Source organism: Aulonocara sp. 'chitande type north' Nkhata Bay, linkage group LG5, assembly GCF_057382095.1.
Source record: "Aulonocara sp. 'chitande type north' Nkhata Bay isolate Kocher_YH1m ecotype deep benthic linkage group LG5, A_spYH_male_GT1.1, whole genome shotgun sequence".
In the NCBI taxonomy this organism is placed as follows: domain Eukaryota; kingdom Metazoa; phylum Chordata; class Actinopteri; order Cichliformes; family Cichlidae; genus Aulonocara; species Aulonocara sp. 'chitande type north' Nkhata Bay.
This window is the reverse complement of record NC_141348.1, coordinates 46,547,735-46,554,673: the sequence shown is the minus strand read 5'-3', so window position 1 is coordinate 46,554,673 and position 6,939 is coordinate 46,547,735. Positions and strand designations below refer to the sequence as shown.

The 6,939-nt window shown below is 38.5% G+C and overlaps 1 protein-coding gene across 13 annotated transcripts in view; it reads left to right on the top strand.

Moving 5' to 3' along the window:
- Nucleotides 1-614: 614 nt before the first annotated feature.
- The window catches only part of LOC147331505 (R3H domain-containing protein 2-like), a 59,929-nt gene continuing 53,604 nt past the window's right edge, over nt 615-6,939 (top strand). For 5 of the 13 annotated variants that reach the window (XM_086293879.1, XM_086293886.1, XM_086293882.1 and 2 more), the window contains exons 1-2: nt 617-937; nt 1,289-1,340. The gene's annotated coding sequence lies outside the window, so the exon portion shown is untranslated. Of the gene's footprint in view, nt 938-1,288; nt 1,341-6,939 lie in introns of all 13 variants that reach the window. The other 8 variants (XM_086293885.1, XM_086293883.1, XM_086293884.1 and 5 more) reach the window with 4 other exon arrangements.

Genomic DNA, 6,939 nt, shown 5'->3' with positions numbered 1-6,939 from the left:
TGTTGATTGTGCGCACATCTCCACAAACATAAACTGTATGGATCACAACACGGGTTGCACGCATTTTTATTTCTTTTATTTTCTTTGTGTTCACGTTTAGTGTTAAATGTGAGTCAAGGCCTTATCATGTTAAAGGAGTACTTGCCTGCCCACGTGTGGGGCATTTTGAGAATTACAACTGACCTCACCAAGTGGTGTCAAAGAATGTGCCCAATACATTTGAATAATTTAAACGTTAAATCAAATAAACACGTTACATTTATTACCTAGAATTGTCAGCATTTTTCCTAGGGAGGTTTGAAAAATAAGGTTAAAACCAGCGTATTTTTAACTACTGCCGTGAATACAAACAATAATAAATATATATATATATATAATGTTTATTAGATAGACTAGATGTTATAGGCTATAAGAAGAAAAATATCATCTTAAGAAATGTGAAATCGTTACATTTTATAGTATTTAAACAACTTTGAATGACACATCTCCTACAGAAGTGGACAGCTGTCAAATTACATCCCAGTAATAGATTTTCAAACATCACTGAGATGTAACGAAACTGCATATTACATTTTAACGCTTGATGCACAAAACAAAGTTCTCATGCATCCTGTAGGCTACGTATCCGTACGACTAGGAGGTACGCCGCTGACGTCAACTGTCGGTGAGGGGAAAAAAGTGACGCTAACACACACAAGCCGGAGCCCTGACGGGGGAATAGCGTTTTGTTTCTTTTTTCTTTAGTTTTGTGTCATTTATTCTTTAGGGTTTTGTTGTTATTTAGCAGTATTCCTGCGTCGGACTCGACCGCCGTGTTCTTCAGCGCTTGCTATCTCGCATTAACGTCCATGCTGCTCTCCCCTCACGCGGCGCTATTTTGACAGTCGGGGGTCGCGGTGAGCCAACTCAAGCTAGCAGCACCATTATATTAGCATCGGTAAGTCATTTGGAAAGCTTGCTAACCGTACTAGCTAGCACCTTCTATTTTGAGACCTGACAGTGCTTGTACATGTCCACAGCAAGTTTCGCCATTCTGTGATCCATGGCACACTCTTATTGAACAGCGAGTTGTAATATTAACGTTGTGTTTCATGGACGCTGAGTAGCTAGCGTCCACTAAAAAGAAAAGGCTAGCTAGCGGGCTAGTATTAGCTAGGTAGCTAATTATACACGCCGGACGAGGCAGGCTAATGCTGTGAACTAGCTATTGTTAGCATAGAGGCAAGCTAATATTTTCAGTCAGCTGCACAGCTACGACTCTGACCAAACTGCCATCTGTCTTCTACAGACCCAAGTTGAAGGATTCTCCACGCAACTCAAGACATACTGCCAACAACACGGTAAGCCGAACCCGCGAAGATGACTCAAGAGCCACTATCTTTAATATGTAACGCAACGTTAAGCACCATCTTTAAAGTCCGCCTTCTCTATGCCAGGCACGAGATGGCCATGTTAACATTTTATCCTTCCAATCGTGACCGAGAAGGTTCACTAAAACCCTGGGAATATTTGCTTTTTCCGAAGCGATTAACTATCTGGATGAATCAAAATTAAGTAATTGTTAATTGCGTATGGCTCTTCATTGAAGTCATACTCAAAACACACACTGGATACAACAAAGTTTTATTTATTGACGTGTGTGACTTTCATATAACAACTCAAGACTTGAAACGTCAGCTAACAAGGTTGAGATATTAATACAAACCAACGGAAAGTTACAGAGCTGTAGTGTTTTTATAGGACTGAGTGCCGGTGGGTTGCATGGCGGAATGCAGGTTGTACTACAGTACTAAGCCGTCTTCACTGCTCCAAGCAATTTAAGGTTGTATTGTGTTAAGTGTTTTCATTAGCTTGCTTTTTGACATTCAAGTAAATATCAGTGATTTTAAGCCTTGGCTCTTCCAGTCTTAATTCCTTAATAATTCATTATTAGTGACTCAGAGCTGGCTAGAGATTTGTGCCCCAGTAAATCGCACAATCGTAAGTGATCAAGAAAACAGTGGGGTTTTCTCAAGACATACTTCACACGTGGTCATCACTCTCGGAGTCTTGGCTTTAGCTTTACTTTTTTGAAACTCAATCCAAAAATAGGCAGCAACAGTGCTGTGAAAACAAGGTGGGATAACAGCATAGAATAAGTGGTTCAAACATCTGCTCTGGGAAAATGACATGTGTGCCTGGGAAAACAACAAAAAACTCCCCCCCCAACATATCAATTGGTGTTGGCCAGTCATGTGACAATGAGAACTGATAAGTGGCAAGCAGGGACTTCCATTTTAGTTCCATTTGATGTTGAGATTGTCATAAAAATGCTTCCCAGTTAGATTAATAGTAGTCCAAGGTGATAACCCCGATAAAGCAATGTTAGTTTTTCTGGTTTAAAGCACTGTTACTACTTTATAATAAATTTTTTCCCTAATACAGCTTTATTCTCTTAAATATTTTGTAAGCAACACAGAGTATGATTGTTGGTGTCAGGGCAGTATCATTGAAAAGTATGGTCCATTGTAAGATCTGTAGGAGGTGAGTCATTGAATCAACAGTCTACTGTTGCTAAGGCCACCAATGAGAAAGATGGAGTAACCTGCCTCTCTGTCAACATATTTCCCTCCCTTATACCCTGCAGCCTGTGGATCTTTGTGCATATACATAAATTCATGTAACTGTGAAGTATTGATTGCTTATGGAGTTTTATGAAAATCAGGAAATTTGTTGATTACTATCTGTTAAGTATATGTAATTTCATGTTTGTGTTTATTGTGGTTTGCAGGGTGCTTTCGCCTATTCTAGTAAATCATGTGGTTTTTATGCTAACTTGCTCACTTTAATGTATTTGCTTCCTGCATTCATGTATTCATACAAGCCAATGTGGCCATTGTAAGCATATTTTAAACCTAGAGTAATTAAAAAAAGAAACTTATCCAATAAGATTATATCTGTGTATTTATCACTCAGATATCTGCTTTTGCCTCTGAATCTCTGTTTGCAGCAGCATAAGCAGAAGAGTGGCTTTTTCTAGAGAGATTTGAAGAGCTATTTATAGATCTCTGCCAAAGCACCAAGCGTGGTGCTGTTGCTGCTGCTCCTATCTGTCTCTGCTCTTAACCGCTCCTGCTTCTGTTTCTCTCTCTCCATCTTCATTTGTTCCCTCTTCACCTGTTCTTAGTTTTCTGAACTCATTTTCTCATGATGTCTTCTACTCTGTGTTTGTCAGTCTTCTTTTTCCTTTACTGTCCTCCATTGCTTGCTTTGATGTAAATTATCGATCAAAGCAGAAGGGAAGTGACATGGTTATAAGTCAGGCCTCAGATTGGTACATCAGCTTGACTAACTTTAGTATACTTTGTTGCAAAGCTGGATGTTTTTTGCATTTGTTAGTAGCCTTTATTTAGTAAAAGATATGGCTCACAGTCCTCAGACCATGCAGAATCACAGTAGATAAGGTGGGTTTGCCTAAATAAAGGTGTTTTTGTAAAAACCTGTTATGACTGCTTTGAATATTTGCAGTGTAAATAACAACAGCTTTCCAAGTGTTTCATAATAGCTTTAGCTTAGCTATGCTGCATGCAGAAATGGCAGCATCTTGTAAGGTGGTTGTGTTCCCACTCAGTCTATCTGTGGTATCTTTGGCTACTGATCCTCACTCAGCCCCTCCCCTTTCTTCCTTCTTTCTAAGCCCTTCTCTTACTGATCTGTGAAAGAAGCTACCTGGCTGAAGAAGTGACAGGACAGGTTATGAGGCATTAGTCCATGCAATGCATTTTATCCCAGTCATGTTGTTAGCCTGAGACTAACCTTTTTTCAAGGCCATGCTAGGATTGTAGAATCATTGGTTGGGTAAGTCTGGTGTCTTAAATTAAGCAATGCTAGAAAAGATGTTCGATGCTAAACAGCTGTTTATTAAATTTCTCTGGCTGCTTATGTTTTGCAGGGCCCTCTCAAATGTTAGGTGATGCTACTAACCACTGAGCCACAGTACTGATCTTCTGCTCAGTGTTTTGACTTTAAAGGGAAATTTATTGTACAGTTAAGTGCATAAGTGTATGGGCTATGGCACAATATTTGTAATTTTTCCTCTTTACACCACCACAGTGGATTTTAAATCAGATAGTCAAGATGTAAGTGAAGTGCAAACTTTTATTGTCACTACAAGGGGTTTAACAAACACATTGCATTAATTGTTTGGAATGTTTTGGCGTTTTGCATAATAACACAATTTCAAAGGCTCAAATGTGACTGGACTAACACAATTTGAAATATAAAAATGATCATTTTAAATACCTGGGCAAAGATGACGTGATTGTAGTGACTGCCTGAAGTCAAAAACCCCTGGACACCACTAAATCTCCCTTGAGATGCTCTGCCAGCCTGTTCTGCAGCCACCTTTAGTTGCTGCTTGTTTGTGGGTTTTTCTGCCTTCAGGTTTATCTTCAGTAGGTGAAAAGCATGCTTTGTTAAGTTGAGATCAGGTGGCTGGCTTGGCCACTGAAGAAACTCTTAGGTTGCATTTGTACCGTAGTCTGTTGTAATTCATTATCCATTCACTCCGTGGAGTGATGTTCAGTTTTGTAGGATTTGAATCTGAGCAGAGACTATAGCCTTGTACACTTAGTTCATCCTCCTACTACTACTTTTATCATCATCAATAAACACTAGTGGACCGGTTCCACTGGCAACCATACATGCTCATTACAAGATTTGACAGATAATTTGGCATGCTAAGGTAGGGCTGTTCGATGTAACGATATATATCGGATGACGATATAAAAATGTCTATCGTTTCATTTTACGCTATCGTTTGTTTCATGGTGTCGCAAAATAAACTGTTTAGGCATTATTTTCTCATAGTTTTGATGGTCACTGTAGTGGCTATATTAATTTATTAAAGTTCTCTCTTTCTCTTATATTTAATATAACCACACAACAGACGGACAATCGCCTGTTTTTATGCGTTGTCGTTAGCAACAACGATGGTAAAACCATTGCATGTCCGCTTGTTTATTTTCCACATAAACCTTTCATAATAAAGCTCAAGATCCTGTTGAGACTTCTCAAAATAAACGGAATCATGTGAAAAAGTATGCAGAGTATTTACGGATGAGAAGCAAAAAGGAGCCGTCAGGTGCTAAAAAATAAACCTTAGACTCAAACGTTAGAACAGGCTTTCCCCCGCAGCACGCCGTGTAATAAATACAAATGTTGTATCGGCTGCTGTTTCCTATGTCTAAAAATGTGTAGTTTCATGCATCGGTTAAAACACTCGACTCCAGGTACACAACGCCCAGCTGGAAACACTTCAGCAACCCGAGATTCACAGAATTTACAGAAAATGTTAAATTTTTGTGATTTATATCGTTATCGGATGATAGATGTTTTATATCGGGATAAGAGATTTTAGTCATATCTCACAGCCCTACGCTAAGGATCATGAGTCAGTCGTTACCTTTTCAGTTTGTCTTCCCTTCATTATAGTGCAAGCTGTGCTTGATTTAATTAATATATGTCCAAATATTTTTTTCCCCCAGATCTGGGCAGGTTCTACGTTCAGGTTTTAGATGTTTTCTGGCAAACTGTATTCTAGCTTTCTTGTTGTTAAGTGTAATCCATGTATTGCACAACTGCTGTAAACCCTCTGTATTTAAATACCCTGTGCATCTCTTTTAAACTCTGACAGTGATACCTCTTTGAATATGCTTGAGTTAGGTAAATGTTGTGAAAGATATTTCTTAACCACGGAAATAATTCTGCGATTATTTACTTCAGTTGGTTTCCACCCTTTTAGGGCGTTTCTGGTGTTGCTGAGCTGGTCAGTGATTTCTGCTGATTTTGCCATTTCTCAGTTTTTCTGTCTCTCATGGACAGGTTTATTTATTTTTGTACCTTAATTGACAGTATGTGACCAAATACCTCTTATTAAGAGTGAACAGTGAATAGTTATTATATGCACTTGAAAATAATCTCAGATTTTTGATGTTGAATTTGTCATCGCAAAATGAGGAATGAGGAACAGACTTCACCTGGCCATGAATCTGCATGTCAGTCAGTTGTCTAATTACTTTTGTGTCTTTGCAGAGGTGGCACTATGTATATCGTCAGCCTTAAAGCTGAACTCTGCACTGAAATCACATTTTGATAGTTTGATTCAAATTATGAAATATAAATGAAATAAATATCGAGGATTGATGTGAGTCTAGATATATATTTGAACATAAACTGCCCTCTCCCAAAGCAGGAGAAAAGCATTACAGAATAACCTAATAATTACTACATGTACTATAAAAGTAACAAAGCTCAGAGTACCCAAGTTGCTGTTGGAGGGTTGTTTCTATGTTTCTGCGTGAACTTGTAGTACTGTAACTCTTTACCTGAAAGGCTACTAGAAGTAATCCTTGAAGCTATTTTCTGAACTGAGTGCTTTCTGTCATATTTCATGCCTGATCACAGAACAAAACAACTGGGTTTGTATCAGAAGTCAGTAAGGGTGGTCTCTGCCTACGCAGCTACGCCTGGAAAAAACATAGAAATTGTTCTAATGGTCATCAAACCACATCTTATGGATGTACGGTATATGCTGATGTGTCAGTGATATCAAGGGTCCAGAGGAGGTTGCATTTATAAGAGGAAAGGGTTAAAACAGTTTTGTTCTATTTGAATAAAGATTGGACACATAAAACAGTGTTTTGAGAAAACAAGATTTACTGAGACTTTTAGCTGACTAGAAATGTAACACTGATCTGTGAAACTGGTGAAAATGATATTCTGATATGCATTTAAACAGGCCTATATGTCAATTGCATGCAAGTATCCATGATGGACGGGGGTAGAACTCCCCACAAAACAATGTGCACCATTTTTCTTCTTCGACTTCTTCGTCTTCAACTTCTTGAAGTCCAATCCTATGGCGTGCATCTTTTAGTAAAGTCTGTTTTAAATAATCAT